This window comes from Ascaphus truei, chromosome 22 (genome assembly GCF_040206685.1).
Source record: "Ascaphus truei isolate aAscTru1 chromosome 22, aAscTru1.hap1, whole genome shotgun sequence".
NCBI lineage: Eukaryota > Metazoa > Chordata > Amphibia > Anura > Ascaphidae > Ascaphus > Ascaphus truei.
Genome location: NC_134504.1, coordinates 19,845,837 through 19,873,060, shown reverse-complemented (window position 1 = coordinate 19,873,060; position 27,224 = coordinate 19,845,837). Strand labels below are relative to the sequence as shown.

The window sequence follows — 27,224 nt, the reverse complement described above, 5'->3', positions numbered from 1 at the left end:
AGGGAGTGAGAGGAGGGATCAGAAGGTCGACAGAGCCCAGAGGAGGAGCGTGTGCGTGCGCCCTCCGCGAGCTGAGGGAGCGCGCGCACAGGCCGCGTCACCAGGCGTGTGGAGCGCCTCGCCGCGGGCACCCCACTGGAGGAAGGCAGAGGAGCGGACGGATCAGCCAGGGAAAGTAAGGTACTGGCCGTGAGCACCGCGGGAGTCAGGGAGCGGCACTGCAGGGGCTCGGGGACCGCGCGGGCCCTGCGGGGCATGCGCTGAGATAGTGGGAGAGAGGTAGATGGAACGGGACAGGAGTGGGGAAGGGTAGAGGGATTGACAGGAGATGGGACAGAGGGAAAAGAAGGGGAAGGAATCCCCTGAATCGTCACAGTATCCCCCCCTTGAGGATCGATCTCCGAGCGATCCAACCACGGCTTGAGGGGGAACGTTTGGTGGAATTGACGTAGTAGTCTTGGGGCATGGATGTGACGTGCAGGTACCCAAGAACGTTCCTCAGGACCGTAGTCCTTCCAGTGAACCAGGAACTGGAGTTTATTTTTGGACCAGCGAGAGTCGATGAGAGACTGCACTTCATACTCCTGTTGGCCCAGGGTGGACACCAGATTGGGTCTCCGTGAGGGATCAGGAAAGTGAGGACTGGGAATAAAGGCTTTAAGAAGGGAAACGTGGAACACGGACGGAACCTTCATTGATGGAGGTAGGTCGAGACGATAAGCCACAGGATTAATTTTCTCCAATATTTTGAATGGTCCTAGGAATCTAGGGGACAATTTGGGTGATGGTGTTTTGAGCCTTATATTTTTGGAAGAAAGCCACACCAGGTCGCCAGGTTTGAAGGAAGGACCCATTTGACGATGACGGTCTGCCTTGATTTTTTGTTTGGCAACCGCAGTTTGTAAAGTCTTGGGGATCTTTCCCCAGGATTCTTGTAAATTGGTAGCATGAGAGTCAGCCGCAGGAACGCCCGAAGGGGAAGGCGAGAGGGGAAGGCTACTGGCATGAAAGCCAAAGTTGATAAAGAATGGGGACTCCTGAGTAGACTCGTTCTTCAGGGAATTTATGGCAAATTCGGCCCATGGCAAAAGGTCCACCCAGTTATCTTGTGAGTCCGATATGAAGCATCTTAGATACTGTTCAATAGTTTGGTTCATCCTTTCAGTTTGACCATTGGTTTGTGGATGGTATCCAGAGGAAAACAAGAGAGAGATGCCCAGTCTTTGGGAGAAAGCCCGCCAGAATTTTGAGATGAACTGAGACCCACGGTCCGAAACAATAGAAATGGGGACGCCATGTACTGTAACCTGAAAATTTCTTTGGAGAAGACGTCAGCCAAAGTGGCAGAGTTGGGAAGACCCTTGAGGGGGATAAAGTGTGCCTGTTTAGAGAACCTACTATGACCAGGATGGTGTTCATCCCTTTGGAAATGGGCAGCTCAACAATGAAGTCCATCGAAATGTGTTTCCAGGGTTGTTCTGGAATGGGAAGGGGCAAAAGAAGTCCAGAAGGTTTATGGTGGAGTGTCTTACTCTGGGCACATACAGGACAGGCGGTGGTAAATTCTAGAATGTCTTGATTCATTTTAGGCCACCAAAAAGTTCGTTTAATGAGATCTGCCGTCCTTTTGAAGCCTGGATGACCAACTGCTCTAGAGGAATGACCCCAAAGTAACACTTTATGGCGAAAGCGTGGAGCTGCGTATAGGCGTCCTTCTGGTACCCTGAACCTGCTGGGAATGCGAGCTTGAGCTTTGTTGATCTCGTCCAACACATTGAAGTTGTTAGCAGAAATTATGCACTTGGCAGGGAGAATAGGCCCCGTAGTTTCCTTAGCTTCGGTTTCAGTGGCGAACTGACGAGAGAGAGCGTCCGCTTTGACATTTTTGGTACCAGGAATATATGAGATGGTGTAGTTGAAGCGGGAAAAGAAGAGTGACCAGCGAGCTTGGCGGGAACCCAGACGACGAGCCCCCTCAATATATAACACATTTTTGTGGTCAGTGAGAATAGCAACTGGTTCTTTGGAACCCTCCAAAAAGGTGTCTCCATTCTTGAAGAGCCAGTTTAATGGCCAAAAGTTCACGGTTACCAACATCATAATTCCTTTCGGCCGCTGAGAATTTCCGTGAAAAAAAACCACAAGGGTGAAGTTTCTCTTGGGGGGGAAGTCCTCTGGGCAAGGACTGCGCCAGCTCCTACGTCCGAGGCGTCGACCTCCAAAGTGAAGGGGAGGGAGGTATCCGGATGACGAAGGATGGGAGCAGACACAAACGCCTTCTTGAGAATCTCAAAAGCACGAATGGCCTCTGGTGACCAGGACGAGACATCGGCGCCCTTCTTGGTCAATGCGGTGATGGGAAGAGCAATAGAAGAATTTTTTTTGATGAATTTCCTGTAATAATTGGCAAGGCCAAGAAAACGCTGCACAGCCTTGAGTGAATTAGGGAGCGGCCAATCGAGGACCGCCTTCAGCTTCTCTGGGTCCATGGAAAAACCTTGGCTGGAGATGATATAGCCTAGGAAGGCTGTAGAAGCCTGGTGGAACAGACACTTCTCCATCTTGGCATAAAGGCGATTAGAACGGAGCCTGGAAAGCACAAGTTTGGTATGTTGAATGTGTTCCTCCAGATTTTTAGAAAAAATAAGAATGTCGTCCAGGTAGACTATGACAAAAGTTCCCAATACATCGCGGAAGATGTCGTTCATGAACTCCTGAAACACTGCAGGAGCGTTACACAACCCAAAGGGCATAACAAGTTATTCATAATGTCCAGAACGTGTGTTAAATGCTGTTTTCCACTCGTCTCCCTCCCTTATGCGAATGAGATTATAGGCACCTCTTAAGTCAAGTTTTGAGAAGATAGAGGCCCCATGGAGACGGTCGAACAGCTCTGAAATGAGCGGAAGAGGATACCGGTTCTTCACCTTGATCTTATTGAGACCGCGGAAGTCAATGCACGACCTTAGTGATCCATCCTTCTTCTTCACAAAGAAGAAGCCAGCCCCGGCAGGGGAGGTAGAATTGCGGATGAATCCCTTCTCCAAATTTTCCTGGATGTAGGTAGTCATGGCCTCGGTCTCCCGGACGGAGAGTGGATAAGATTTAGACTTCGGCAGGACGGTCCCAGGGATGAGGTCAACAGGACAATCGTACGGACGATGAGGAGGAAGAACCTCCGCTTGTACCTTGTTAAACACATTCAAGAACTCATAGTACACGGTAGGCAGGGTCAATAGATTGGAAGAAACGGAATCCAGACCAGCAAGCACAGCAACGGGGGACTCCACCATCTGCATCTGCGGACGAGGGCCACTGGAGAGGCAGAGTGCCGGACCAATCAATGCGCGGATTGTGGAGTTGAAGCCAAGGCAATCCTAAAATAATTTGCAGTGGGAGATTGAAAAATATCGAAGATAATTACCTCCTTATGGCCATCAGCAAGGGTCAAGGTTAGAGGAATAGACTCCCAAATGATGAATGCCAGCTGGAGGGGTCGTCCGTCGAGGGCCTCAAGGCCAATGAGGCTCTTCCTTCTGACCATGGGAATTTATTATTCTCCAATGCGAACTTCTGGTCCAGGAAATTACCACCCGATCCTGAATCGACGAAGGCTTCAACCTTTACAAAAAGGTTCGGACCCTCCAATATGGCCGGAAGCAGAAACTTTTTTGGGAGAGCTTTGGGAGGAGAAGGGCAAGGAGAGACAGTACCCAGTAGAAGCCCCTCTACCTTTACTGGGTGCGCCCGTTTCTCGGCTTCAAAGGACAATTCTGGAGATGATGTTCCGAAGAGGCACAGTAGAAACACAGCCTGTTCAGGCGACGACGCGCTCTCTCGGTTGCCTGAAGTTGTTGACTGCCAACCTGCATCGGTTCCGGCGACTCCAGGGCCAGGAGAGGTGTTGTGGGCGACCTGTGAGAAACAACAGAAGAAGAAGAACGGAAACAGTGCTTTTCGTGCCGTCGCTCCTGCGTACGCTGATCCATGCGTACGCTCAGGTTGATCAACTCCTCCAGGGATGTAGGCCGGGCATGAGTAGCAAGATCGTCTTTCAACGTATCTGAGAGTCCGTGCCAGTACGCGGCGGTGAGAGCCTCATCATTCCATTGGACTTCGGCGGTCAGCGTACGGAACTTGATGGCGTATTTGGCAGCTGATCTTCGGCCCTGAGAAATGTGAAAAAGGGAGAAGGCGGCTGTCTCGCGCCATGCGGGAGTATAAAACACGTCTGAATAGCGAGTAGTCTTGCATTACTTCGCTCTTGCGCTCCCATAGGGGGGAGGCCCAAGCGAGAGCGTCTTCGGTGAGCAAGGCGTATACATATGCTACTTTAGCACGACCAGTGGGAAACAGGGAGGAGGACATCTCAAACTGCACCTCACATTGGTTTAAGAAACCGCGGCAGGCGAGGGGGTCCCCATCATAGCGATTCGGAGAGGGAATTCGTGGACCAGGACTGGCTTAGGTAGAAGCCACTGGTGGCGTAGAAGCCATGGGACCCTCCTGAAGGGAAAAATTAGCCAATTGTTGGGAGACAGTGGACAGCTGATTACTAACAAATTGTAAGGCCTCTATGGAAATACTTGTACCCACCTCAGGGGGGTCTGCGTTTGTTGGGCTCTGCATAATGTCACGCCTGTATGCCCGCAGACCTGGCAAGACCCCAGTACTGAGGTGGGAAAGGTATTACACCACACACCCACAGCAGTGGGAGCAAGCCTGGAGTGTGGTATAGCGTTGCTGGGCCTGTAGAGAGAGTGGTTATTGATACTTGCAACGTCCGTTGGTAATAGAGTAAGAATGGTTGTGTCCGTGTGCCAATGTCCAGGAGTCCAGAGAGTAGAGTCGTCAGGGTACAAAGCCAGGTCCGAGGGTTCCAGAGAGCAGCAAGGTAGAGTTCGTAGCAAGGTTCAAGGGGTACAGAGAGCAGGGTAGTCCAGGACAAGCAGGGGTCAAAGCCAGGGAAATCTAAAGTACACCACGGGAGCAGGATACAGCAGGGACACAGAGGGAGCACAGCATAGGTCAGCACACACAGGGAAACAGGAACTATACAGAGCGAGGAAGAAGTGGACAGACAGGGATTATAAAGGAAGACACACCAATAGGAGAGAGGGGAGGAGCAGAGAGAGAAGTGGGAGACAACAGAGATACGTCAGGGAGAGAAGAGGAGGAGACAGAAGGGGCAGTCAGGGGAATGGCCTGTAGGGGTTGAGAGGAGGAGTCAGGAACGTGACAGGCCAGCTAAGAGGAGCATGTGCGCACGCCCTCTGTAAGTTGAGGGTGCGCGCGCACAGGCTGCGACAAGGAGATGGCCCGCAGGGAGTGAGAGGAGGGAGCAGAAGGGCGACAGAGCCCAGAGGAGGAGCATGTGAGCGCCCTCCGCGTGCTGAGGGAGCGCACGCACAGGCCGCGTCACCAGGCGCGTGGAGCGCCGCGCCGCGGGCACCCCGCTGGAGGAAGGCAGAGGAGCGGACGGATCAGCCAGGTAAAGTAAGGTACTGGCCGTGGGCACCGCGGGAGTCAGGGAGTGGGGAGCATCACTGCAGGGGCTGGAGGAACGCGCGGGCGCACGAGACCTGCGGGGCATGCGCTGAGGTAGTGGGAGAGAGGTAGACAGAACGGGACAGGAGTGGGGAAGGGTAGAGGGATTGACAGGAGATGGGACAGAGGGAAAAGAAGGGGAAGGAATCCCCTGAATCGTCACAGTGAGATATCATATAATGATAAGAACATTTCGGAAGAATTTACAACATTTTATACTAAGTTATATAACCTAAGAGCCAAGAATGGAAACCCAGGACCCACAACATCAGAATCAATTAGACTATTTAGACAGCTGCCATCTCCCCTCACTGACAGAGGAGGAAAATGTATTACACAATGCCAAAATAACGAAGAAAGAATTGGCAAACGCTGTAAAATCATTAAAAATTTCCAAAACTGGGGCGTGCCGATGACGTCATCCAGGACAGACGGGTAAAGGGAGAGCTCTGGAGACCCATCCATATAAACACTGATTTCGGACCTATTTCGCCCGACCAAAAACCCCCAAAAAAACCCTGACTAATCCCTAATACCAGAGGGATGTCAAATAAAGGGAAAAATCCCCCGATCCAAGGGGTTGGCAGGTTCTTCACCCCCGCGAAACAGCCCGCTGAGGCGGGGGGAAGATGGCAAGATGGCGCCCAGACATCAGGCGCACGAGGCAAATAAGGCCTTTCAGACCCGGCAAGTCCCGCCGAGACCCCCCCTTCCCCGGACGGGAGGATCACGAAGGAGTACCTGGAGGAGTACCAACGATCGCTACAAACCAACATAAAGGAAGCGGTGGTGGAAATTAAACACGATATCCAAGGCCTGCAAGAACGCAGCACCACGCTGGAGGCCAGACTGGATGAGGCCCTGCAACATCAATCTGAGGCCGATGACGAAATAATTCGCCTGGGCCAAGAAATACACACACTCCGCGACGGATTGGAAGACCAGGAAAACAGGGATCGCCGCCAGAACCTGAGGATCCGCGGCATCCCTGAGGCGGTACAGCCTACCCACCTAAGAGCCTACCTGGCGGATTTCTTTCTCTCCATATGCCCAGACCTCGATCCTCGCGATATGGAAATTGACAGAGCGCACAGGGCTCTGGGCCCACGCTCTGATGACCCAAACCACCGGCGGGACGTGGTCGTGCGGCTCCACAGCTACTCCACTAAAGATAAACTAATCAGAGCTAGCAGAGAGAGGGACACGATCACGTTCTGAAGCGAACCGCTTCAGGTCTATAATGACCTCTCCAAACTCACTGTAGATCGACGTAAGGCGATGCGCCCCCTTACATTACTCCTCCGCAAGAAAGGAATAAAGTATAAATGGGGATTCCCCTTTAAACTGATAATCTCCCACAAGGGTAAATTCCTTACCATAAGGCACCCCGAGGAAATGGAGCATCTGGCAAAAGCCCTGGGCCTTCCCGCGGAACCCTTCCAATCTGTCCAGCCAGCCGGAAACCGAACCCGGGACAGAGACGACCAGCCTGTAAGAGCCTCGGAAAGGATTGCGGAGCAAAGGCAATCCCGAGACAAGTGAGGGGACACCCGCAGATAACCACAGTGCCCGCCCGGGAGAACATCACCATCTGTCCCGAAATCTCACAAAATGGCGCCAGGAGAGGCCTTACCTTTCCATGAAGAAACCCACCGATCCCCAGACGAACCGCAACCTTCACCATACGCGGCACATCTCAGGTCCCAGCCGCCTCGTCACAGAAGACCAGACGACGGATCCCGTACAGTGAGCACCGGAACCCAACAAAATGGCGCCTGGAGAGGCCCTACCTCACCGGGGAGCATCCCGTTGAATCCCAGGCGAGCCACGACTGACGTCACCATCGTGCGCGGTACACCTCCGCTACCGTCTGCAGCACCACGTGATCCCGGAGGACGGAACCCGATCAGATCACCAGGAGTACCGAGTGGTCGTCACCTGAAGGGATCCTCACTAATCCCGGTTCCATTTTGCCCGGCGCCCTCCCCTCCCCCTCGGCCGAGGGGGACCTGTTTGTTTGCCTTTTCCACCGGAATCCTTGTCTCCTCTCCCCCTCCACGAGAGTGCTAGCAGCGCAGGACTTACCCGACCCACCCACCCACATCCAGCGGACAAGCGCCTAAGGACAGGATCTGTAAAACTGTTGCATCCGCACATTTTCCCTATTAGACTCTCCCCATTGCTCCAAGTTAAGCATTGTATCCCCCATTAATCCAGTGTTGTATTATCCCCCGATAGAGGGTTCACCTAGAATAGATAAAGAACCCCCCCCCCTTACCCCCTGCCCCCATCCCCCCCCACCCAGATCCCCCCCCCTTACCCCCTGCCCCCCCCCTTCCCCCCCTCCCCTCTCCTTCCTTCCTCCCCCCCCACCCCCTTAACCAACCCCCCCTCCATCCCCCTCCCCTCCATCCCCCCCCACCTACCATCACCCCCCCTCCCCTCCTTCCCCCTCCATCGCTTCCCCCCCCCCACTAACTAGCGGATCCCCCTCCCACTACCCTTACTAAGCCCCCCCCCCTAACCTGGTTAAGCAATCAGAGGACGCTTCAACGTAGGAATGTGCCCCCCTTGATTGATGTTCCACCCGGACTCTCAGCTCCCTGGGACCCGGTAGGGCCACCCTAAGTTTAAAGATGTTCCCCCCTTGATTATGCATCACATACAATGTTGTTGTTGCTCTGAATAGAGCCTCCATTCTAACTCACGGTTATCCAAAGGCTGAGGCCAGTTGACTTTCCTGCTAACACATAAAGGAACAGCCCCTACGGTTCACATGTAAATAAGTTCAAAGGGTCAGCTATGCCACGTTAAGCTACCGACCCCATGCTGCATTCCCCTCCCTCACTCCAATAACCCCCCCTTCCACCCCCCTCCCAGATCCCCCCCTCTCCCCCCCTCCTTTCCTCCCCCTCCCTCGATTGGTGTTCCACCCGGGTTCTCAGCTTCCTGGGACCCGGAGGGGCCACCCCAAATGGTAAAACTGTTTCCAACAACACACTGTGGAGAGATGCACTACCCAGACTTACCGCAGGAGGCAGCGGAACCTCCTAAACATTGCAAATCTCAGACACCTAACCTACTGAATATATATTGTGTATCACGCATATGGTTTGATGTTTATGCCTAAACTCGTCCTTACCTGCTCCACAAAAAAAAAAAAAAAAAGAGGCCCAAAGTCCTATGAACCAATTCCCAACCAAAATGTGTAGTGATGCATTACCCATGCTTGCTATAGGAGAGCACGGAATCTCCTAAATGTTGTGATTGTCTGACATGTAATCGACTGAATATATGCTGTATATGTTGTATGCTGACGGAGCTCTACACCCAAACACACTCTAACCTTCCCCCCCCACCCCTATTTCCCCCCCCCCTCCCAACCCCCTCCCCTCCTCTCCACATTCAACACACAGAAATTATATTCAAATAACATCAGGGAATGTATACCATGGGAGGGATGTACTGTTGCATTTAATACAAGGTGCCCCTCCCCCCCTTTTTCTCACCCCCCCCTTTTTTTCTCACCCTCCCCTCCTCCCTCCCCTCATCCCTTCCCTCTCCCTCTTCCCCTCCGAGCCCACCACTCCCCCCCTCACCTCCCCCTCCCTCTTTCCCCCCCCCCAAAGGACCTAAAGTCCTCAGATATAGCTCCAACCCAAAAAGCGGAGAAACGCATCACCCAGGCCTCACTCAGGAGATCACGAAACCTCCTAGTTAGTGTGAAGGTCTGACATGTAACCAACTGAATATGTACTGTATATTTTGCATGCTGATTGTTGTCTACACCCAAGCACACCCTATTCTACTCCACTCCCCATCCTCCACCACCTCCCATCCCAACCCCCCCCCACCCCTATCCCCCCCTCGCTATCCCTCCCTCCTCTCCACACCCATCATACAGATTACATACCCCCCAAAAAAACGTCGGAAAATGTATACTATGTGAATGTTGTACGGTAGCAATCATTACAAGATGACCCCCTCCCCCTCTCTGTCCTCCCCCCCCCCTTCCCTTCATCCCCCTCCTTTCCCTCCTTCCCTCTGAGCCCACCCTCACACCGGCCACTCAACCCACCCCAACCCCCCGTTCCCATCCACCCCCCCCTCCTTACTCCCAACAATGTCCTCCTCCCACCATTGGTCAAACTATGTACAATCCCTCTCCGCATGCCCCCCCAAACGCAGGGAAACAGGCCTAGCGTCTAACAGGTCTAACCTATCCCACCGGAGATATGGCACCCTGACACCCCGCTAACCAAGGTATCTCAGAGCGATTAGGCTCGGACGAAACCATAGACACCCAAGGGTCTCCACCCTGCCCGTGCCTACTGGAGACCGTTACCGGACCTGCCCCCAAGGGTCTTATACCCCACCAGCCGGTCTTTAGTCCAGACCGGTCTTAAATCTTTTTGACCCCATTAGGGTCGACTTCCTTTCCCTCTTCTTTAACCCGCTGCCACTGTCCCTGCGGTCCCCCGTCCCACCTCCCCAACCCTGCCCACTCTGGCTATCTACCCCTGCACTAGACCAACAAAAACACACACCGACCTTCATAAAGGAAAGAACCCCCCCCCCTTTACTGAGACTTAACCCAAAGCCTCCTCCCCCCTCCAAGAAGGGAAAGCCCTCGCAGATCAACAACTAAACCAGATAACGTGGCTCAACAAAAAGCACTAAAAATCGTTTCCTTAAATGTTAAGGGACTACATAACAATAGGAAGAGACGCCTAGCCCTCCAGGAAATAAAAAAGTCGGGTGGCGATGTTGTTTTCCTCCAGGAGACGCACTTCACGTCTCAAGATCCACCCAAAACATTTCAACATGCGTACCCATTGAGCTATTTCTCATCATTCAGCAGCAAACGTAGAGGGGTTGCCAATCTGATACGTCAGGGCACCCCATTTAATCTAACAAAAATCCAGGCAGATCCAGAGGGTAGATTTATTGTAGTCTACGGCTCTCTTTCAGGCTAGGCAATTGCCCTTATTAACCTATACGCCCCAAACGAAAACCAGACTGAATTTCTGAGAAAGGTTCTGGAAGAAATTGACCCACAGTACCTATCCTCGCTACTCATAGCGGGTGATCTGAATATGGCTCTCAACCCAAAAGAAGACAAATCGAGCCATCCAGGACGACTACACTCCACTCAGTCACAAAGACTGGGGAAAAAATTAAAGGACATCGTGGGTGACTTTTCTCTAGTGGACATTTGGAGAACACAACATCAGGGGCAAAGGGATTATACCTTTTACTCGGCACCTCACCAGACCTATTCCCGTATTGATTACTTTCTTGCTACCAAGAACATCCTAGAGGCCACCACTAACTCTGACATCGGCCCTATCACGTGGTCAGACCACGCTCCCATCACCATGACCCTATCCATTCCATTCGTGAAATCAATCTCGTACAGCTGGAAACTTAACGACTCCTTACTGAACCACTCCGGGACAGTGACGGAGCTCAAAAAATCCCTTAGAGAATATTTTAGAATAAACGCGGGCTCCGTCTAGTCTCCAGCAAGCCTGTGGGAACCCCATAAGGTGACAATCCGAGGTAACCTTATCTCGATTGCCTCCCACCGGAACAAAACTAAACTCAAATTATCCAAAGAGCTTACAGATAAAATAGTCAATCTCGAGCAGCAGCATAAAAATAACCCCTCTCGAAGAATTTATAAACAGCTGACAACTGCTAGAAATGATTTGAAAGCAATCCAATTGGAAAATGTAGAAAAAGCTCTTAAAGGGACGGGTCAGAGGTATTATGATAAAGGGAACAAGGCCGACAGACTTCTTGCTAGTAAGCTAAGAGGAATACAAAAAAGATCACAAATAACGGCAATCAGGAATAACTCTGGTGAGATTCTATACAATGAGAAAAAAAAATTTTTTCTCCAAAACTGATGACTTCCGGTGACGTCACCGCTGATGGAAGCTTGAGGAGAGAGCTCCGGAGCCCTCCATTGAATAAACTTACCAAATAGCCCCAATCGCAGGATCGCACCTCCAGAAATAATACCAAAGGCCAGGGGAAGCTATACAGCATGAGCAGCAAGAACAAAAAAGCAGCCCAACAGTCTGTGTCTAGCTATTTCCCTCCGAGTCAGCGGACCACGGGTAGCTGCGAGACCTCCCAAGATGGCAGCCTGACCAACACGCGGGAAGGCCCGAGCGGAACGCAGGTGCAAGAAATGGCAAACATCGAAATAAATAAAGATTATCTGGAAAACCTCTTCACAAGAATGTGGAAAGAGTTCCAGGAAGATCTGGCCAAAGCGGTCAACACTCTAAGGGCTGATATTAACCTACTAGCGGCCAAAACAGACACCCTGAGTCACAAAGTGGAAGCCCTAGAACAGGCCCAATCCTCCGTTGAGGACGAAATCAATCGCCTGCATTGGGAAATAAGGGGGCTCAAAGAAAATGCCGAGGACCAGGAAAATCGCGATCGGCGACAAAACCTTAGGATAAGGTATGTCCCCGAATCGGTTGAAACCGAGCAGCTGCGCACGTACCTGGTAGATCTATTCACACATCTAGTACCTGATTTGCCCCCTGATAAAATTGAGATGGACCGAGCCCACAGAGCCCCGGGACCCAAGTCAACGGACCCCAAGAGGGCCAGAGAGATCCTAATCAGGTTCCACTATTATGCCACGAAAGAAAGAATATTAACGGCTAGCAGAGAGAAAGGAAACCTCCAATTTCGTAATGCACACATTGAAATTTATAGCGACCTCTCGAGGGCTACTGTGGAGAGGAGAAAAGAGCTCAAACCCCTCATACAGAAGTTAAGGGACAATAAGATAAAATACCGCTGGGGATTCCCTTTCCAAATCGTGGTCAATGCGGGAGGTAAATTCCACACCCTATTCTACCCGGAAGAGGCGCAGCGATTCCTGAGAGGCCTGGGTATCCCGCAAGCGAACGGAGGATCTGCCCCTGAGGACGCGGTTGAGGACCGGAACCAAAGGCCGACAGAAAGGGTGCCACGAGCCTCCCAGAAAATAGCCACCCAGCGGGACCAGACGGGAGGGGAATGAGAGGCACGACCCACGGGAGTGGCCTGGGCCGGCGGGGCTCACAAGTCTGGGTCCTCCGCTCCCCTCTCGCCTCCACCTCCCCCCTGGAAGGATGGAGACGGTGACTTACCTATCTACTCTCCCCGGCGATTTCCCTCTTACCTGCTGCCTGAAGAGGACACCTGCGGCCGGAGCCTTGGTGTCTGCCACCGCGCTTCGCAGTGACGAAGCAGAGGTCCTCCCGGACCAACGAGAAGCACCCCAAGCTGAGAGCACGGAGCACCGGGACAGAGCCTCGCAACCGGCAGAGAGTTTGTGACTCACCGATTGAACGCCGGGGGGAGGAGGGGAGTGCTTTTGCTGAGGGGGGGAGGCGGCTGGCGGGAGGAGAGTCGAGTCGCTCCCCTTACCCCCCCCCCCCTCCCCGCCGAGTTAAAGGTCGCTCCTGCGGAGCCCAACAAGGCAGGCTCAGATAGGACCCCTGGAGACTAAAGGAAAGCCCAAAAGAGAGACACTTGTGGACTCAGGTTGTACAGGGTGTTGTTTTGTTTAAGACGTATGCTATGTAAGAGTTCTATGGGAATCCTTAAATTAACTAGTGGTTCAACAAGTTAATAACAGCCAACTGATATACCTCCTTATGCTTTGTATGGCCTGAAGGTTGCGGCAAGCCTATTCAAGGCAACAGACGTTCCACTTGAGAGAGGAAAAGCTACAAGTGGTAAAACAGCGCCATCTAGTGCCACATTTAATAACTGACTAGTGCAATCAAATGGTTCCTACAATAGCAAGAGATAGGAGTGAGATACCTTTTAATTGTGGAACTTCTGAGGAGGCTACTGCTATAATTATAGAGTTAAAGGTATTAAATGTAAACCAAAGCGGTAATAACCAGATGGACCCTTCCCCTCCCCTCCCCCCTTCCCCACACCTACCACCCCCTCCCCTCTCCCCCCCTCCCTTCTCCCCTCCTCCCCCCACCCAGACCCCCCTTCCCCCCCTTTTTCTCTCCCGCCCTCCCTCACCCCGCCCCCTTTGCCCTCCCCTCCCCCCTCCTGGAGAGCCCCAAGACAACAGAATTAAGAGGCTCTCATTCCACCCCCCCCCCCCCATATGTACGGACAACCTCCTCACCCTTACTGCCAAACAAGAGGTCTCCATACCACTTGAGTAAGATGACGTAGAGAAGTTAATCAGGAAATTCAAAATGAGCAACCCTGAAGTTTTAAGGTTAAATAAGTCATGTGTGTTTTAATATGATTGGGTTCACTGTTCTTTTTTGTAGGAGGGCTCTCCGACCTCCCTGATGGCTTTCAGGATGCGGTATTCGGGGAAGTCTCCCAGAGGCAATATGCCTACTACCCTCATCCTTAGAGAGATGACGGTTCCTAATACTGGGCTCTCCGACAGCCCACTTTCTTCTCTTTTTCCACCTTGCTCTCACCTTCTCTTTCCTTTGCCCTCTCCCCAGCTCTCTCATACCCTCCCAACCACGCCAGCCCACAAAAGGAAAACACGAGGCATCCACAAAACTGACGTCCACGTATACCAGACATTGCCTATGAAAAGGTTCAAGATAAAAGTTAATATAAACTTACCTTTCTGTCCATGCATGTCCAACAGGGACTAGCACAGAAGCAGCCAAGCAGAATCCCCAGCAGCAAAGACCCCGCAAAAACACCACACTGACCCCAGGACAAGGTATGGATGCAGATATTCCCCCCACGTTGGGAAAGTGCAGGGAAAGGTAGATTCCCTGCGACACCAAAAAATTTAAAATGACCCTTAAAACAACACTCAAACTAGTGTCTCTAAATGTTAGAGGATTGAATTCAGTAATCAAAAGAAAGCTTGCGCTACAGGAGGTCAAAAAAACCGAAGGGAGATATACTGTTTCTACAGGAAACTCACTTCAACACGGCATCACCCCCTAACACCTTTCAGAGAATTTACCCCCAGACATATTATGCATCTTGCTCCACCAAAAAGAGGGGTAGCTATCCTATTTAAACAGACTGTTAAATTCTCACTAAAACAAGAGACCTCTGACCCAGAGGGCAGATTTCTTATCCTGCAGGGCACTTTATCGGGTGTAGATGTTACCCGTGTCAATATATACGCCCCGAATGAAGGCCAGGCCGGATTTTTGAGGGACCTATGCGACAGTCTAACCCCCCAGCCTAGAACCACATTATTGATAGCAGGGGATCTAAACATGCTAGTAGACCCAGACCAAGACAGGACGAGCTCATCAGGGACCCCCCTACCCCGTCCCACGGAAAAAAACGCCAGAGAGTTCTGAAAAATACTGAAAGAATTTTTGTTGACAGACATTTGGCGAGTACAGCATCAGGGCCAGAGAGACTACTCCTATTTTTCTCCCCCGCACCAGACTTATTCAAGGATTGACTATTTTCTGGGTACTAAAGATATCTTCCAGGCAACCTCCCAGTCAAAAATAGGATCAATATCATGGTCAGACCATGCTCCGGTATCACTGACACTCTCCCTCCCCTTCTATAAAAACAACCAGTACAACTGGAAACTGAACGATTCTCTGTTAAACCATCTAGATGTAGCGATAGAGATTAAGCAAAAACTCAGAGAATACTTTGCGCTGAACAAGGGCTCCGTAGAGTCACCAGCGATGCTATGGGAGGCCCATAAGGCCACAATCAGAGGGAATATCATCTCCATAGCCTCACACAAAAAGAAAATAAAACAGAAATTGTACAACGAATTAGCGGAGAAAGTCCAACTACTGGAACAAAAGCATAAAACCAATCCCTCAAAAAAATTACTCAAAACATTAGATAAAGCCAGATCTGAATTTAAGCAGATCCAAATAGACGAAGTAGAGAGAGCGTTGTGGTGGACCAAGCAAAAATATTATGACAAAGGGAATAAGGCCGACCGGTTACTAGCTTCCAAATTGAGAGGTCTGAGAACCAAGTCCCAAATAACAGTTATACAAACGAAGGCAGGCACCAAAACGTATTGTGAAAAGCAGATAGCAGCCGAATTCTCAGACTTCTACTCCAAATTATATAACTTAAATTTCCCACAAAACAGGTCCTCGAATGAGGAAGCGATAGCCAGATATCTGGAATCGTGCAAACTCCCGAACCTTTCGGAAAGCGATCTCCTGGAACTAAATAAGGAAATCTCTCAGGAAGAGCTATTAGGCGCCATCTCCCAACTAAAACCTAGCAAAACGCCAGGCCCAGATGGGTTCTCCAACCAATAAACAATATTACCAATGTAATTTCTCTTCAGAAGGACTTGGAGAGACTGGAGACGTGGGCAGGTAAATGGCAAATGAGGTTTAATACAGATAAATGTAAGGTTATGCATTTGGGATGCAAGAATAAAAAGGCGACTTACAAATTAAATGGAGATATATTGGGGGAATCCTTGATGGAGAAGGATTTAGAAGTGCTTGTAGACAGCAGGCTTAGCAATAGTGCCCAATGTCATGCAGTAGCTGCAAAGGCAAACAAGATCTTATCTTGCATCAAACGGGCAATGGATGGAAGGGAAGTAAACATAATTATGCCCCTTTACAAAGCATTAGTAAGACCACACCTTGAATATGGAGTACAATTTTGGGCACCAATCCTAAGAAAAGACATTATGGAACTAGAGAGAGTGCAGAGAAGAGCCACCAAATTAATAAAGGGGATGGACATTCTAATTTATGAGGAGAGGCTAGCTAAATTAGATTTATTTACATTAGAAAAGAGGCGTCTAAGAGGGGATATGATAACTATATACAAATATATTCAGGGACAATACAATGAGCTTTCAAAAGAACTATTCATCCCACGGGCAGTACAAAGGACTCGGGGCCATCCCTTAAGGTTGGAGGAAAGGAAATTTCACCAGCAACAAAGGAAAGGGTTCTTTACAGTAAGGGCAGTTAAAATGTGGAATTCATTACCCATAGAGACTGTGATGGCAGATACAATAGATTTGTTCAAAAAAAGGTTGGACATCTTTTTAGATGGGAAAGGTATACAGGGATATACCAAATAAGTATACATGGGAAGGATGTTGATCCAGGGAATAATCCGATTGCCAATTCTTGGAGTCAGGAAGGAATTAATTTTTCCCCTAAATGGGGTTTTTTGTTTGCCTTCCTCTGGATCAATAAGTATAGATATAGGATAAAGTATCTGTTGTCTAAATATAGCATAGGTTGAACTTGATGGACGGAAGTCTTTTTTCAACCTCATCTACTATGTAACTATGTAACTATGTAATTGTAGCCCTCTTTCCCCCCCCTTAAGTGAGATTGAGGTGGGTAGGTGTGTCTGACTACTTATCAGTGTGGTGCGGTACCTGTTTGGCAACCAGGAGAGCTGAGCTTCCGCCACGGGGAACCTGGGGTATGTACTTACACTCGGTGCAGCGCCTCCACTGATGAGGGATCTCAACGGGGTGAGAGTGTGCCCTCACCAGAACAACCATACAGTAAATACACACCGTGTGAATAAACAGTATTTACTGAGCATAACCTGTAACTCCAATAACACCTCTTTGCATAACATCAAAACAATATATCAATAACAGTGCATCACTCTGAATGCATACCATTCCCCCACCCACATGTCCATCATCACATTCCCCGCAGTCTCTTGAGTGTCCCCAACAATAAAGACCAGTGTGAGTGTGAGGGATAGCGCTTCCCTGTGTTGGGGCCCGGTGGTGCACTTAATATATACTACCTCCCTGACCAGTCCTGGTCAGGAAAATCCTTGGAACTCAGCAGCACCGCACAGTGATCCCACGGCGTGCTGCGCTGCTCTCTGCAGGAGTGGGTGCACACTCTGCATCCACAGGAAAAGGATCTCCAGCCGGAGTGCTTCTTTAACAAAGTCTCTGAACACGCTGTCAGACAGCAACCCTCTTGCTGCTCTGAATAGGGTGAAGGAGTCCCTGTCCTAAGGCCAACCCTATACCATACAGCTTCCTCTGGTGTCATAGGGGACTAACTGGGCCCTGGGGTATACCTCTACCCTAGTCACTGCACGCAGAAGAACTCTCCCTGTAACTTCTGTCTGATCCCAGACTCTGGCAGCTCACCACGTGCAACTGGCACTGGTGATATTACACACACTGAGCAACTTAGAAAGCAACCCCCCTTCTTCCTATGAGGGGCCTCTCACTGACACAGCCAAAGCTAACTGCTGTGGCTGCACTTAAGGCCACACTGTGTCTTCTAGTCAGAGCACACAGCAAGGCAGCTGTGCCACTGACAAGATTACACACACCTCAGGGCAGGGTCCTATCTAAGGGGCCTTCCCTAAGAACTTACCCACTAACCTAGTGGGGAGTGGGGCCTACCTGGGCCTGGGGTTTCTCTGGCCTAGTACAGCAGAGCCCTGCTCTGTGTACACTACCTTCCCCAATCTCTTCCTGGATCCAACTGCCAAACGTGGTCCCCGCAACATTGTAGCCTTCCTCCACAGGAGAAGCTGCAAAACCCTATTTGCTGGCTGGCTGCACATGATGTGGGTGAAAGGGCAATCCCCAGAGGCTGCTGGGAATTGTAGTCCACTCAGGACCTGTGTAGCATTGGGACCGCGTGCGCTATCCTTACTACGCCTGTGCAAAGCTGTAATGGTCGCCGCTATGCTTAACTGCGCCTGTGCGACCTCTAGAGAGCCTTCCTGCCTCTCTGCCTTATCACAGGTGAACCGGGGAGCCAAAGGGGACCTGGCTACATAATATTACAAAAAATTTCAGTTGATCCTGGCCCCATATCTTCTTGATATGTTTAATGAGTTTCTGGAGGGAACAGCTATTCCACCATCTATGTCTAAAGCCAATCTAGCAGTCATACAAAAGGAAGGGAGAGACCCACTACAGTGTGGTAATTACCGCCCCATAGCCCTCCTTAATTCGGATCTAAAACTTTTCAGCAAAATTTTAGCCAACAGATTAACCCCCATACTCCCAAACCTAATACACATAGATCAAGTGGGGTTCATACCCGGCAGACAAGCCTCAGACAACACTAGGAAAATCATAAACATAATCGACCATGTGCATCTCTCATCCACGAAGGCCATCCTGTTGAGCCTGGACGGGGCAAAAGCGTTCGACAGGATCAGGTGGGATTTCTTAGATCAAACGCGAATTAAATTTGTATTTAAGGGCCAATATCTAGAGGGGATCAGAGCCCTATATAGAACTCCCATGGCTGTAGTGAAGCTCCCAGGAGGAGACTCAAACCCTATAAACATAAAGAATGGTACTCGGCAGGGATGTCCCTTGTCTACGCTTCTATTCGCTCTCTCCATCGAACCCTTGGCATCGACAATTAGAGAAGACAAAAATATAAGTGATATTGAAATTGGAGAGACGAACTATAAAATATCCCTCTTTGCTGATGACATTATCCTACCTCTAGCCAACCCCTTGACTTCACTCCCGAATTTACACTCACAACTAGACAAATTCAGCAAAATTTTGGGGTACAAAACCAACATGGATAAGTCGGAAGCATCGAATATATCCTTACCTAACCCCGAGGTTAAACTATTACAAACAAATTTTAATTATAAATGGAGCTCCACAAAGATCAAATACTTGGGAATCCAGATAACAAGGGAGTATAAATCATTGTTCCAATACAACTACCCGCCCCTATTTGAGAGGCTAAAAAAAGACCTCCAGAGCTGCAATGGATACCAGATATCTTGGCTAGGAAGAATAGCCACGGTCAAAATGAATATCTTACCAAGACTATTGTATTACTTCCAGACTCTCCCAATTGATATCCCAATGTCTGAACTGAAAAATATGCATAATAGAATTTTCCAATTTATTTGGCAAAATAAAAGACAGAGGGTAGCTAGATCTATCATGCTAGCACCAAAAGAATGCGGAGGCCTGGCAGTCCCGGATATCATTAAATACTATTTAGCGGCCCAACTTAAGCAAGTGATAATGTGGAACAATGACCCAACTACAAGTTGTTGGATTGGGATAGAGTCTGCCTACACGAGACCTCTCTCTCTCCCGGCCACTCTGTGGACTGAGAGGGGTAGAGAGACCTGCTCGGAAGTATTAAAACTGGGAGCAATTAAATGTACATGGAGAATATGGACCAAAAATACAGAGAAGCACGGTCTGATGGCTCAGCCCACACTACTAACGCCCATATTTAATAACCCTGAGTTCCTCCAGGCTGGCTCCCACAGAGACTCAATAAATTTAAACAGTTAAAGTTGGTGGTGGCAGATGATTTTATTGAAAAAGGTAAGATCTTATCGATCCAAGAACTGGAGAAAAAATACCAGACAGTAAACCTGCCAGTATTTGGCTTCCTCCAGATCAGGCACTACCTTCAAACAGTCTCCAAAGAATCGACATTCCAACCGTTAACAAATTTCGAACGACTGTGTAGGAGAGGGTATTAATGCAAAGGGTTGATCTCGGAGGTCTATCAGGGCCTGGCGAGGTCAGCTTGTTGTTCCCATGACAATTATATGCTCAAATGGGCAGAAGATTTAAATGTAGAAATTGATAGGGAAGACTGGGAGGATATCTGGGAGGCAGCTTCAAAAACATCAATCTGCACTACTATCAAAGAGAATATTACAAAATCTTATTTCATTGGTACCTAACCCCAAATAGGTTGAGACAGATCTACCCCGGGACCACAGATTTGTGTTGGAGGGGTTGCGGGCAAAAAGGAGACATGTTCATATCTGGTGGAATTGTCCAAAGATTCAGGTGTTCTGGGTCATGATCAAAACATTGATCCGCGAATACCTGGGGGTAGAGATTGAGGTGGACCCACTGACCATGATGCTGGCAAAGCCAATCGATGACCTAGAAACTGCAGAAAGTAAGATGATAATACATGTACTCACGGCAGCCCGCTGCTCTGTAGCAGCTGCCTGGAAAAAGGCAAATGCTCCATCTAAACAGACAGTGTTACGAAAACTCCGGGAAATAAAGACGATGGAACTTCTCTCGGCAAAACTGTCTCAAAAAATGGACAAATTCATAAAATATGGGAAATATGGCCGGGCATATGACATACTCATAAGGAAGTAATGCGAAAAATCAAATAAGTAGACTGATCCCCCCCCCCTCCCCTTCTCTGTCCTTCTCTCTTCTATCCTGTCACTAAGAAAGACACACGAGGAAGCGGCTTCTTACTAAAACCCAAACTGTGGGAGCATGTGATATTGCAGTAATAAATAGAGTAAAACAAACACTTTATGTAAGCAAAGATGAAGGACTGCTGAGGCCTATTGTAACATCTTTACTTGTCAATGCTCCTCCAGTATATGTACAACAAAGTTCATTATATGATGTGTATCTTGCTAAAAACAATAAAAAATATTGAAAAAAATTTTTTTCCCCAAAACTCCTGGCCCGGATGGATTCACCAATGTCTATTACAAGAGATTTCTACCAATCCTGTCTACTTATTGTTGAATTTGTTCATTTTTTTTTTTATGGAAGGGAACCCGATCCCACCATCGATGTCTCTAGCTATTATCCACAAGGAGGGGAGAGACCTGATGCAATGTGGAAGTTATCGCCCAATTTCCCTCCTGAACAAGGACCTCAAATTATACAGTAAGATTCTGGCAAATAGGTTGAACCCTATATTACCTAGATTAATAAATATTGACCAAGTTGGGTTTGTCGCAGGCAGACAAGCCTCGGACAACACCCGTAAGATAATAAATATAGTCGACCATATCAACCTCACAGATACAGGCAGTTTTGTTAAGCTTAGATGCAGAGAAGGCGTTTGATAGAATTGATTGGTTATTTCTTGACAACACTTTGAAGAAATTCGGCTTTAAAGACTCATTTGTGGAGGGAGAACGGGCGCTTTACCCCCGGGCGCTTTATCGGCCGTGGTCAGACTCCTGGGCGGAAACGCCGAGAGATTTAATATTAAAAATGGTACGAGACAGGGTTGTCCCCTGTCCCCCTCCTTTTTGCTTTGACTATTGAACCCCTAGCGTCCAAAATACGAGAAATGTAAACATTCAGGGCAAAGTAATTGGGAAAACCAATGATAAAATCTCTTTATTTGCCGACGATATTGTTCTTACCTTATCTCGTCCCCAAATTTCTCTTCCCAACCTTGAAAGGAAATTACTAGATTTTGGCAAATTATCGGGTTATAAAATTAATAACGATAAATCTGAAGCCCTAAACCTAAATTTGTGAGAGCAGAAGTAAAACTGCTCAAACTAAATTTTAATTTTAGATGGAGCTCCTCATACATCAAATATCTTGGAGTAAATGTATCAAGGAACTACCACTCTTTATATCAACACAATTACCCAGCTCTTTTTGGGAAAATGAAAAAAGATCTGGATAAGTGGAACGGTTACCAGATCTCATGGATCGGAAGAATGATCTCGGTCAAGATGAATATGCTCCCTAGATTACTCTATTTCTTCCAGACACTTCCAATCCGTGTACCCAGCTCTGAACTGAAAACATCCAGAATAGGCTGTTTAATTTTATTTGGCTGGGCAAAAGTCCCAGGATCGCTAGGTCAGTATTGATGTCATCAAGAGAGAGAGGAGGCCTGGGAGTCCCAGGTATATCTAGGTATTATCAGGCAGCCCAGTTAAGACAAGCGGTGGTGTAGAATGCTGATCCAAACCAATATTGCTGGCTAAATATAGAGTCCTACCACGCTAAAACGCCCTCTCTGCAAGCTTGCCTCTGGATTATAGATAGAGGAGATATGCACGCACACAAGTTCGAGTTGGGAAGCGATGAGACATACCTGGGAGGTCTGGTTAAAATCCAAAACTAAATTTAGGCTCTCCTCCACCAGCTCACAACTCACCCCAATTTTCAATAACTCTACATTTCCCCGTGGATGTAAATCTAAACAATTGATCAACTCAAATCAAAGGGGATCAGGACGATTGCCGACCTACTGAGCTACGGAAAGTTCTTGAGCGTACTAAATATGACATTCCAGAATTGGACACATTTAAATATCTCCAAATTAGGCATTTTCTACAAAAAATATCCTGAAAATTAGAATTTCCCCCTCTCACTAATTTTTGAGATGTTGTGTCAACATGGCACCCATCAAAAAGGTCTAATAACTAAAATCTACGCTGGAATGGAGATATCAGTGGACCCCCCTGTTCATGTATACATGCTCAAATGGGCAGCGGAATTGAACATACTGCTGCGGCACAGTTTATTCGAGCATTTGCCCGTTCTGTGCCGCAGCAGTAGCCTGGCGCGCGCCCGAGTGTGACGGGCGCACGCCGAAGCAGCGGAAGAGCGCCCTCCGATCGGGGCGCTCTCCCTACCGCTGCCGGGTCCGCCGGGTCCCCCGGAACCCCCTGCCGCTGTCCCGCGATTGCGGGACACCAGGGCTCCCTCGGGGAGCCCCTGGACACGCGTGCAGGGGGCGCACGCTCCCGATGACGCGTGACCGCGCGTCTATGACGCGCGGCACGCCGAGGGGCGGCCACTAGCAAGCCGGGAGATTTCCCGGCTTGCGGTACCGACCACACTTCAATAAAGTGTGTCGGTAGTGTAGTTATTTAAAGAGAGGATTGGGACGAAATATGGGACTCTGCCTCAGGAACTTCCATATGTACCATGACGAAGGAAAATATCTATAAAATATTATTTCACTGGTATCTTACCCCAGTAAGATTAAAACAAATCTACCCTCTGGTCTCCGATTTATGTTGGAGAGGCTGTGGACAAAAAGGGGACATGGCTCATATTTGGTGGACATGTGGTGGACAATGCAAAAATATTGGCTCACTGTACAAACTTTAATAAAAGAGGTTACAAACCTCACAGTACCTATTGATCCACTGGCCTGGCCAATGGAGGAAATTGACTGACCAGTGAGGAAATTAATCTCCTTCATTCTCACAGCGGCGAGATGTGCAGTTGCGGCCTCCAGGAAGAAAGTACCCCCCCCCCCCCCCACTCTAAACAAATTAAAAAAAGGAGGATTAACGAGGTAATGCTTATGGAAAAGCTGACTGCTTTTTTCAAACGGTCTACAGCAGCTTTCTATAAAATCTGGGAACCATGGCTGACTCTAGACAAGGTCTAATGTTCACCTCCATCAAATGTCAGGGCAAACCAAGCCTTCCTAAAGTCAGGTTGACAGATCTCGACTGGGGAGGGGGTCGGCCAGCTCCCCTGCTCCCTCCCCCCTCCCCTTCCTTCTCGCTCTCCCCTCACTCCCCTTCTCTTTTTCTAGCCTCTTTCTTTTCGGTCCACAAGGTGGCCTCAAGTCTCGCCTCATTTGGCGATGTTCTATTCTGTGTTATCTCTGTACTAAAAATGTATTCTTGTATTAGGCTATATATAACCTATTATGTCTGTCTAATGTATATCTGCCTAATAAAAATGTTTGGAAAAAAAAACACACCAGATGAGGGGGGTCTGTGTGGGGGAGCGGGGCTCTGTGTGGGGAGCAGGCGGGGGGGCTCTGTGTGGGGAGCGGGGGCTCTCTGTGGGGAGCAGGCAGGAGGTCTCTGTGTGGGGAGGGGGGGGGGGTCTGTGTGGGGAGCAGGCGGGAGGGGCTCTGTGTGGGGAGCGGGGGGGGGGGGCTCTGTGTGGGGAGCGGGGGGGGGGCTCTGTGTGGGGAGCAGGGGGGGGCTCTGTGTGGGGAGCAGGGGGGGGCTGTGTGGGAGCAGGCGGGAGGGCTCTGTGTGGGGAGCGGGTGGAGCTCTGTGTGGGGAGCGGTGGGGCTCTGTGTGGGGAGCGGGGGGGGGGGGGGGCTCTGTGTGGGGAGCGGTGGGGCTCTGTGTGGGGAGCGGGGGGGCTCTGTGTGGGGAGTGGGGGGGGCTCTGTGTGGGGAGCGGGGGGGCTGTGTGTGGGGAGCAGGCGGGAGGGCTCGGTGTGGGGAGCAGGCGGGAGAGCTCTGTGTGGGGAGCGGGGGGGGGGGCTCTGTGTGGGGAGGCGGGGGGGGCTGTGTGGGGAGCAGGCGGGAGGGCTCTGTGTGGGGAGCGGGGGGGAGCTGTGTGGGGAGCAGGCGGGGGGGGGCTCTGTGTGGGGAGCAGGCGGGAGGGCTCGGTGTGGGGAGCGGGGGGGGGGGGTCTGTGTGGGGAGCAGGGGGGGGTCTGTGTGGGGGAGCGGGGGGGGGGGCTCTGTGTGGGGGGCGGGGGGGGGCTCTGTGTGGGGGGCGGGGGGGTTACTGTCTTGTCTCTAATCTGCACAGTATGTGACACTTTATCTGTATGGAAGTCTATAAAAACTACAACTCCCATGAGCCTCTTAGTGTGAGCATGCGCAGTAGGACACAGAGCAGTGACCGGATGTAGTGATTTTCTCCACTTCCTGGTAATCAGACCATTGCAAACATAGAAAGTGAACCTGAGGTCGGACTGCAGCACAGAGACCACAGAGGCAGAAGCACCCAAGCAAGGTGCGTGTCACCCTGCTGAGAGCTCACATGCTGCTGCTGGGGACAATCAATCACCCCACTGCCCCATGCGTGCCCCCTCCTTCCCTGTGCCTCCCCCTCCTTCCCTGTGCCTCCCCCTTCTTCCCTGTGCCTCCCCCTCCTTCCCTGTGCCTCCCCCTCCTTCCCTGTGCCTCCCCCTCCTTCCCTGTGCCTCCCCCCTTCCCTGTGCCTCCCCCCTTCCCTGTGCCCCCCCCTTCCCTGTGCCTCCCCCTTCCCTGTGCCTCCCCCCTTCCCTGTGCCTCCCCCTTCCCTGTGCCTCCCCCCCTTCCCTGTGCCTCCCCCCTTCCCTGTGCCTCCCCCCCTTCCCTGTGCCTCCCCCCTTCCCTGTGCCTCCCCCCCTTCCCTGTGCCTCCCCCCTTCCCCTGTGCCTCCCCCCTTCCTGTGCCTCCCCCCCTTCCCTGTGCCCCCACCCCTTCCCTGTGCTCCCCCCTTCCTGTGCCTCCCCCCCTTCCCTGTGCCTCCCCCCCCTTCCCTGTGCCTCCCCCCCCCTTCCCTGTGCCTCCCCTTGAACGGGTTTTAGAGAAAGCTAAGGCTGCGTTTATAGTGCCGGCGACGCCGCCCGCAAACAAATACATTGCCGCCGCGTGCGCTTAGGGCTGTTATATATTGCGTGTGTGTGTGTGTGTGTGTGTGTGTGTGTGTGTGTGTGTGTGTGTGTGTGTGTGTGTTTTATTATTTAAAAAAAAAAAAACATTGGTAAAAATAAAAAATGTATTAGATTTGTGCAGACACATAAATACATACACACACACATACACACACACACACACACACATATATACATACATATATATATATATATATATATATATATATATATATATATATACACACACGCATGCATATACACACACATACATTCAGCGCCAGTAGTGGTGTGAAAAGATGATTTTCTTCATCTTCACCGCTGTCTGTCAGCTCCCTCTCCAGCCGTGCGCGTGCCCGGCCCTTGTATAGAAAGGCTGACTAACGTAAGCCAACTAAAATTCCGCACGCGCCCAGCACTATAGAACGTGCCTTATAGTGCACGCGACGGCGAAAACCTGAAGCCGGCAAAATTGTGATTTTTCAAGGGCCGTCGCGTCACATGACGGCCCTTGAACAAATCAAATTGCCGTAATCCCGCGCTGCCGCTGCCTGGCGAAACATAACTTTCGCCAACGGCGACAGGTGACGTCGCCGTCGCCATCGACGGCACTATAGGCACAGCCTAACTCGTATTGCTGATTTTAAGTGGTAATTTTATCTCTTGATCAAAATTATTGGTTCAAACACTACATTTCATGAAGTGGAAGCACTGGATGTAGAAAGCAGCAATGGGAGGAAATGAGTTCTGCACATAAACAGTCCTGTGAGAAATGTAAAGTATCTCTGGCTGATATAACCAGTGACAAGTTGCCAATGTAGTTTTAGCCGCTTACTGAGGATCGTGTTCCCGTGCGGCGACGCGTCACATGGTGCGCGAGGGAGCCAATCACAGACTGGCTCCCATCAACCAATGGCAAGCCAGCTAGTGATAGCCAATGGGAGATCATAATTTTCAAACCAGGAAGAGGGAAAACTTGCAAACAGGGCTGCTGCAGTGCTGTGAGCTCTGCTTTGTTGTGCTTGTTTTGGCCCCGCCCCCTGTCATGGCCGCACCCCCTCCGACCTGTTTTGGCCACACCACCCCCGCTCGCAAAATTGCTCCCTATGGACCGCAGATAACGTGAAGTGCCTCTCAACGAGCTGCCTGTTTGCAGTGCGGACGCGCTGTCTGAGGAAGCGGGGCCCGAGTATGACACAGACAGGGTGTAGGAAGGAAGAAGGTGTATTTAGCAAGACCCCAACCTGAGAGGATCTATGTCTGAACAGAACATGTTCATATCTCAATGTGCTTAGAATTTTGTTGGGACCAATCCCAATTAGGATTTCCCTCTGCCCTCTCTAATAGGAGATAAGGTTACAGATTAGCGAACATCTGCCCAGCATCCAGATCTTCACCCACGGAGGAGAACTGCAGTTCCCAGCTGCTATTCCCAGCCTGGACCCCCGCTCTCCCTCCCCCCTCCGCTCTCCACCCCCCCTCCGCTCTCCCTCCCCCTCCGCTCTCCCTCCCCCCTCCGCTCTCCCCTCCCCCCTCCGCTCTCCCCTCCCCCCTCCGCTCTCCCTCCCCCCTCTCTCCCTGCCCCCTCCGCTCTCCCCCCCCTCCGCTCTCCC

The 27,224-nt window shown here is 50.3% G+C and overlaps 2 protein-coding genes across 2 annotated transcripts in view; one reads left to right on the top strand and one right to left on the bottom strand.

The window, feature by feature from the left end:
* Positions 1–27,224, bottom strand: part of LOC142472496 (uncharacterized) — a 664,758-nt gene that overhangs the window by 108,850 nt on the left and 528,684 nt on the right. The gene's annotated exons all lie outside the window — the stretch shown is intronic.
* The window catches only part of LOC142472494 (uncharacterized), a 35,681-nt gene continuing 33,310 nt past the window's right edge, over positions 24,854–27,224 (top strand). The window contains exon 1 of the mRNA XM_075579552.1: positions 24,854–24,986. The gene's annotated coding sequence lies outside the window, so the exon portion shown is untranslated. The remainder of the gene's footprint in view (positions 24,987–27,224) is intronic.